Genomic DNA, 8186 nt, shown 5'->3' with positions numbered 1-8186 from the left:
GCATGGGAATCAATGTAACATTCATAACTGCCAGCTTTCCTTTAGAGCTGGGTCTGGTATATCTTGAATGTCCTGACAAATAGTGTTTTCATTTACATTTTATTTCAGGAATTTTATTTTTTTCCTGAATTCTTTAGTGACCCACTGATCACTTGAATGTTCTATTCAATGGCCTTTTGCTTGTACAGTTTCTATATTTTTTGTCTATTGATGTCTGATGTAGGACAATGGTCTTGTACTCTGAAAAGATTTGTCACTTTATTTGGTTTAATAAAATTCTGATTGGCCAGTAGCCAAGCAGTAAGTATAGGCAGGGCAACCAGAATAGGAGAATTCTGGGAAGAGAAAAGGCTCAATCTGCAGTCGTCACCCAGATACAGAGGACACAAAATGAGAATGCCTCACTGATAAAAGGTAACAAGCCACATGGCTAACACAGACAAGAATTATGGGTTAATGTAAGATGTAACAGTAAATTAATAAGAAGCCTGAGCTAATAGGCCAACCAGTTTATAATTAATAAAGGCCTCAGTGTGTTTCTTTGAGACTGAATGACTTTGGGACTGGGCAGGACAGAAACCTCTGTCAACAGATATCCAGTTTTTTATTTATTTTTATTTCATGTGCATTGCTTTGACTGTATGCATGTCTACATGAGGGTCCTGGATCTCCTGGAACTGGAGTTACAGACAGTTGTCAGCTGCTGCGTGACTGCTGGGAATTGAACCTCGTCCCCTGAAAGAGCAGCAGTGCTCTTAATCACTGAACCATTCTCCAGCCCCCAGTTTTATTCCAAATAATCTTGAGGGGCTGGAGAGATGGCTCAGAGGTTAAGAGCACTGGCTGCACTTCCAAAGGTCCTGAGTTCAATTCCCAGCAACCACATGGTGGCTCACAACCATCTGTAATGAAATATGCTGTCCTCTTCTGGCCTGCAGGGACATATGCAGGCAGACCATTGTATACTTAAATTAAATTAATAAAATCTAAAAAAAAAAGAAAGAATCTTGATTCTTTTGTACTGGTGAAGATATTCTTAAGGCCTACAGTGTGATTTGATTTGGAGAATGTTCCATGGACTGCTGAGAATGTGTATTCCATGGTGTTGCATACAAGGTTTCAGAGATTTCTGTTAAGTTCTTTTGACTTTTGGGACAATTTAACTCTGTATTTTCTTTCTTTCTTTCTTTCTTTCTTTCTTTCTTTCTTTCCTTTAGAATCTGAATTGCAGATCAGATAACAGTGAGGTATTGAAATAACCCACTACTGATGTATCTGGACTTGTCTGTTTTTTCATGACTAGCATTATGTAATGAAATTATATAACTTAATATTTGATATACATATTTTATACTACTAAGTTCTTAACAGATTATTTCCTCCACATATTAATATATGGGACCATGTCTTATGACTTGCCTTATCTATTTTAATTTGGGGTCAAAGTTTAATTTATCAGATAGAAGTATACCTGTCCATGACTGGTTAGCTTTCCACTTGCTTGGCGTATTGGCTTACATCCTTTTATTTTGAATTTCATTGCCAGTGAGATTTATTATACAAACAAGTGGGTGTTGTTTTAAATCCAATCATCTATTCTTTGCCTCATAACTAGAGAGTTTAGTCTATTAGTAACTAGGGTACTTATTGGGAGATAATTGATAATTCTGGTAATTATCTTGGCTGCTCATATATTTAGTTGAATCATCTACTTATTTCTTTCTTTTGCATTATTGGGTGTTTACTTTTCTAGTTTTTTTCCTTTTATTTTTGAGACAGGGTTTCTCTGTCGCTTTGGAGCCTGTCCTGGAACTCACTCTGTAGACCAGGATGGCCTCAGAATTACAGAGATCTGCCTGCCTCTGCCTCCTGAGTGCTGGGATTAAGAGCGAGTGTCATCACCATCTGGTGTTATATATGAGTGTTTTGACTGTACATGTACTTGTGCTTCTGTGGAATTAGGAAGAGAGCATGAGTTACCTTGAAACTAAAGTTACAGTAGGATTTGAGCCACCATGTGGCTGCTGGGACTGTCGGGTCTGGTGCCAGCCCAGACCCTAAATTATTTCTCCAGAACCTGATCTTCTCTCCTGTTTCAAAAGCACAGGTTTTATTAAAATTAATAAGAAAGAGTGAATTGTAGGCCCATATTTCTACACCAGAATCCCAGGCCATAGTTTGCACCTGCCACACAGGAGGTGGTTGGTCACCTAGCCTGTTGCCATTCCTAACAAAGGGTCAGGATGTTATTCTGCTCCTTTGTAATTTGTAATTTGTAATTTGTAGGATGCCTAAAAAAAAATGTTAATTCAGCCTATGTGACAGAGCTGGCACGTAGCTGACAGATGTGGAGGTGACTACAACCATTCACCTGGTTACCTAGGAAAGAGAATGCTAATGAATTTCCCACTTAGTTTATGTTTTGGTATAAAGACTGTTTGTAGAATAAACGTGGAGGAATTTTCAGGATTTCATGAGGGATCACTGAGAATCTCTCTTCCGATTAAGCCATATGAGTTGTCTCAATTATTCCCATGCCTCCCCACTGGTCCAAAGAAATAATTTAGGGTCTGGGCAGGCACCGAACCATGACATGGGACTGAACTCAGGTAGGTCCCTGGGAAACTAACAAGTGTTCTTCACCACCGAGACATCTCTCTGCTTCTGCAACATGGTCTTTCCTGTATTGTGATGGATTATGCTGTCTTTTTTTTTTTTTTCAGGGCGGAGGGCATCATGATTCAGGGCTATAATCCCAGCACCTTGGAGTGGAGTAAGAAGTAAGAAGAATTAGATGTTTAAGACCGTTTTCTAGAATGAACTACATTATACATGGTATCAGAAGATCAAGTGTCACCATGTATGGTGGTGTGTTGTGGACCAAACCGATGACTAGATGCGCAGAAGGCATCATTTTCATTCTACTCTCTTCCGTTTTAAAAAAGATTTATTATGTAGACACTGTTCTGCCTGCATGTATGCCACAGGCCAGAAGGGGGAGCAAAATCTCATTACAGAGGATTGTGAGCCACCAGGTGGCACTAAAGAATCTAACTCAGGACCTCTGGAGAGCAGCTGGTGCTCTTAACCAGGGAGTCATCTCTCCAGCCCTTTACCTCTTCTTTATACATCACGAGGCCTGCTTGTTGCTAGGCTACATCTACAAGAAGCTCATTTTTATTACCGTAACTTGATTTAGCTGCTTCCCTAGAAAACAGGCAACTGTGAGTCAATCCTGGTGCATGCGAGACAAAAATACAGGACTTGCATTGACTGGAGTCATATCAAAGGCCCCTGCAGGAGACCCTGCTCTTTATGATCTGGGAAACACGAATGGGCAGAAGCCCATGCAGATAACAGATACCAGAACTTTTTCTTTTTCTTTCTTCTTCCATACACATATGCAGGGAAAAGCTCATGTGTATGAAGTAAATTAGTAAATCTTTAAAAAAAAATTTAATTTATTCTTTGGAAATTTCATACATACATACATACATACATGTATACATACACACATACAATGTATTGGTTTTTATTTAAATTTTTTTCATACAATATAGTTTGATCATATTCTTCCCCACCCCAACTCCTCCCTGACTCTTCTACCTGCCCAACTTCATGTTCTTTCTCTGAAAAACAAAACCAAAACTAAAACTAAACAAACAAACCAAAAACAATTACAAAACTCACACCCAAACAAAAAGTGCGTGTGTGCAAACCACACACACACAGCACACAGAGTCTGTTTCCTGTTGGTCCGCCCAGAGTGTGGTTGACATACCTAATGACTGTCCACTGGGGAAAACGTCGCTTTTTCCCTTTCCCAGTGGTGTCAATCGCTTCTTGGGTAGAAATGGGATTTTGTGTGCATTTCCTGTTGTCAGTACTAAGATTTCGTCTGGTTTGAACCTGTCTTGTGCGTGCTGCCGCGGTCTCTGTGGGTTCATGTTTTATCAGTCCTGCTGTGTACAGACTTCCTCCTTCCTAGGAGTCGTCCACTCTCTCTGACTCATACAATCTTTTTGCCCCCTCTGCCGCAGAGATCCCTGAGCCTTGGGGGAGAGGTTTGATGAGGACATCCTACTTAGAACTTAGTGAGCCAAAGTCTCTCCCCCCCATCCACACGCTGGTCCGTTGTGGGTCCCTGAGTTAATTACCAGCAAGAAGCTCCTCTGATGAGCATCCCACCAGCAGCTGGCCTGGGAGAAGGTTCTCCACATTTGGAGCATTTAAGTTTTTTCCAGTGAATCTTCAGGTGTTTAAACTAGACGACGAAAGGATGTCCGGCATCGGAGATTCTCACCAGCATTTATCTTCTGTGGATCTTCCGATGTTTGTGGAGACTGGAGCTGTTGCAATACACTTTGCTGCATTCCTTGCACTCACACTGCTTTCTTGTGAGGTGAACTTTCTTATGTCTAATGAGGTTGTAACTGGAAGTAAAGACACTCCCACACTCATTGCACACTTTCTGGTGCTTCACGAGGTGACAATTTTGGATAAAACACTTTCCACACTCACTGCACCAGAAAGGGCATTCCTCATTGTGCACTCGGCCATGATAAAAAAGAGCTGGATTTTTCCCTAAACCCCTTTCCGCGCTGGTCGCACTTATAGGGCTTTTCACCAGTATGAAATCGACAGTGACTTGCAAGGCTGACTCTGTTCCTATACGATTCCCCCCCCCCCCCACACACACACACTGCACTCAAAGGCCTTCTCTCCAGTATGAATCCGATAATGACACACTAAGCTGGACTTGTTACTATATAATTTCCACACTGACTACACGTATAAAGCCTTCTCCCATTGTGAGCATTCAGATGATGAAGGAGGGAGCTTTTATAACCAAAAACTTTTCCACACTCACTGCACGTAAAACGCTTTTCTCCAGTGTGAATTCTCAAGTGTACAACAAGATGGGCGTTTTGCCAGAAGCATTTCCCACACTGACCACACTTAAAAGGCCTTTCTCCAGTGTGTGTTGTCTGGTGTCGAATAAGCCGGAACTTCTGACGGAAGGTTTTGCTGCAGTCGCTGCATTGGTACTGAATGGACTCTGCATTCCCAGACTGTCTGTGTGACTGCCCAGCACTGGGGGTCACCTGAGACCCAAGAAGACTTGGAGAGTCCTGGAAGTCCATCATACTGTCTGTGCTTTGTGTCATCTTCTCTGGTGGGTCACTTCTGCTGGTCTTCACAGCTGGGATCCTGACCTGTTCTCTGTGGAGGGGCTCCTCACCACACACCTGCTTCTGCCGTTCAGGCATGGCTGCGTTCATCCCTTCCTCTGCAGAAGTACCCTGCTCAACGGGTGACGTCTCCTCTCTGTTCCAACCTCCTGAGCACAAACACCGATGAATGAAATAGAGACTACGGAGTGACAGATAAAACACATGTTCACAGTGACCTCAGATTCTTCACAGAATGGAGCTAGTTCGTGGTGGTGAGGGCCCATTAGCATGCTGGCACTGTGAAGACCATTGCTTTCCAGGGGCCTTCAGGGCAGCAAGAACGCACGCACGGAGCAAAGCACAGGGAGGAGCTGTGCAGACCATAACACACTCCTCGGCAAATGGTTTTCTGCAAGCCTCGACTGCGAGAGATGCAGGACACAGCGCAGAAGGCTGCCTAGGCACGTAAGACAAGATAACCGGACCTGCACTCAAGGATCATCAGGGTACACCACGCACTAGCAACACAAAAGGGAACTCTGTGCTTCACCTGTGCTTCACCTGTGCTTCACCTGTGCTTCACCTGTGCTTCACCTGTGCTTCACCTGTGCTTCAGTGTTGCGAAGACTGATCCATGAGGAACAGCTTTGGTTTAGAATAACAGAGGAAACTGAGGTGGAATCTGCCATTATCCTTTGCCCTGGCACTAAAACATCAGAAACCCGTAGATAGATATTCCACGTGAATTCATCCTGAGTGCATGCATAAGCAACCTCCACCCTCCAACTACCTGTCCACATACCTGAAGTCAGGAATCTCAGTGCAGAGGTGAAGGGATCTCCTGAAGGCTCCAGCCAAGTGATGTCACGCATCTTAAAAGGTACAAGTCCTAAAGTCAAGCATAGGACAAGTGAACATTCCATACTAGACAGAACAGAGCTATGTAAGCCATGACAACCCACAAGAAAGGAAACCAGTAGAAACCGTCCATGGAAGAGCGGCTTGCAAGAAAAACCATCAATGATCACATTAGTGTAACAATCACTGCAACAGGCACAGTTGAGGTATGCCACTTGGAGGAAGAAAGCCGTGGCTGGGTCATAGGAATGCCAGGCACGTACAGTGAGTGTCACCAGGCCGTGAGACCATCGAGCTGACCTCGATTATCCTCACTGGATGGCTCCTGATCCCACAGTGCTTCCTGTGGATCTTCCCACACTCAAGAACAACAGAAGGTGGAAATGTTCCAAGCCCAGTGTTATCACCTTCATCCTGTACTGCAGGATGGTGGGATAAGATTCACTGAACATGGTATAGTTTTGCGAAAGGACATCCCTCTGAAGAGAAGAAGTCAAGCCCATCAAAGACAGTTCTGACCAGAGAGTACGCCCTTACCCAGCGAGGCCATGACAATGAAGATCTCCATCATTGTTCTGCGGTACAGGAGCCTCTGCGGGTCCTCAAGCAACATTCTTCCCTGAGAAGGTGACAGCCACGTCCTGAAACACCACAGAGCCCTGCCGCAAGAGGACCTTCTGAGGCACTCCAGCCTTCTCCAAGATGGTCATTCCCACTTAGCGTCGCTCTTCAGAGGGTACCAAACTCTGAAACCACAGAAATCCAGCCTCTCGAGGTTTCTTTGACCAGTGTGTTCAACAGTCTGACACAACAGGCGGAAGGACAGAAGGGGTCCATCTGCTCTTGCAGGGTGACACTGAAAGGCCCCTGCTTCTACCAGACAACCCACAAGGCTTCTAGAGATGATCTTACCACACACGACCAGACTTGTGCCATTGTGCTCTGCCCAGGCACGCGGGCCTGGAGGCCATCTGTGCACACATCAGCACACAGTTTACGCTGAACTCTACCTACGTTTCCTCTTAGCACTCATGCTGTGGAATCACCTGTAGTGAGGAGCGGCAGGCAGGCCTGCTTTTTGTCCCACCCGGCTCCCGCACGGATAGCTTAGCCCCAAAAATAACAACACACAAATTGTATTCATTTAAACACTGCCTGGCCCATTATCTCTAGAGAGTTAGTTACTGGCTAACTCTCACATCTTGATTAACCCATTTCTAATAATCTGTGTACCACCACGAGGTGGTGGCTTACCGGAAAAGATTCAGCATGTCTGACCTGGTGGTTGGCTCCATGGCATCTGCCTCATTGCCTTCTTCCCAGCATTCTGTTCTGTTTACTCCGCCTACCTAATTTTCTGTCCTATCAGAGGGCCAAGGCAGTCTCTTTATTAACCAATGAAAATAACACATAACAGAAGGCCCACCTACATCAATCACCTTTCCGTACGCTGTGAGAATATGCTGCTTTCATTGGTTGATAATAAAAGCTGCTTTGGCCTGTAGCAAGGCAGAACATAGCTAGGCAGGAAAGTCAAACTGAATACAGGGAGAAGGAAGGGTGGAGTGGAGAGAGACACAAGTCAGCTGCCCAAGAAATAAGATGCCACTAGATCAGTAAGAGCCACAGCCACGTGACAATGTATAGACTAATAGAAATGGGTTAATTTAAATGTAAGAGCTATTAGTAATAAGCCTGAACTATAGACCAAACATTCTGTAATTAATATTAAGCCTAATATTAAGATAATACATCTAAATAATGATTATTTAGATGTGGCTGTGGGACAGGGTGGGACAGAGAAACCTCTGCTTACGCATTCAAGTCCAGGTGCTTAGCTACTGAGCCACGCACACCTCCTGTCTTTCCTCAAATCCAACAAAGACTTTGTACACCTGCAGATTTCTGAGCATTCTCAATCCATCTTAGTTCCAGGCTTTCTTTTTTTCCCCCTTTTTAATTCTTTTCCCTTTTTTGTTCCAGGCTTTCTATAATGGTCATCACTGGAATTTTTTTTTTTTTGAGACAGGGTTTCTCTGTAGCCCTGGCAGTCCTGGAACTCACTCTGTAGATCAGGCTGGTCTCAAATTCACAGAAATCCACCTGCCTTTCTTTTTTGAATACTGGGATTAAAGGCATCCACCACCATGCCCA

At 44.0% G+C, this 8186-nt stretch overlaps 1 pseudogene; it reads right to left on the bottom strand.

Moving 5' to 3' along the window:
* Positions 1–3523: 3523 nt before the first annotated feature.
* Positions 3524–6603, bottom strand: LOC125395512 (uncharacterized; annotated as a pseudogene).
* Positions 6604–8186: the final 1583 nt, after the last annotated feature.

The sequence above is a fragment of the Myodes glareolus genome, chromosome 1 (assembly GCF_982192425.1).
Source record: "Myodes glareolus chromosome 1, mMyoGla1.1, whole genome shotgun sequence".
NCBI lineage: Eukaryota > Metazoa > Chordata > Mammalia > Rodentia > Cricetidae > Myodes > Myodes glareolus.
The sequence above is the reverse complement of the archived record's forward strand: the minus strand, read 5'-3'. Positions and strand labels throughout refer to the sequence as shown.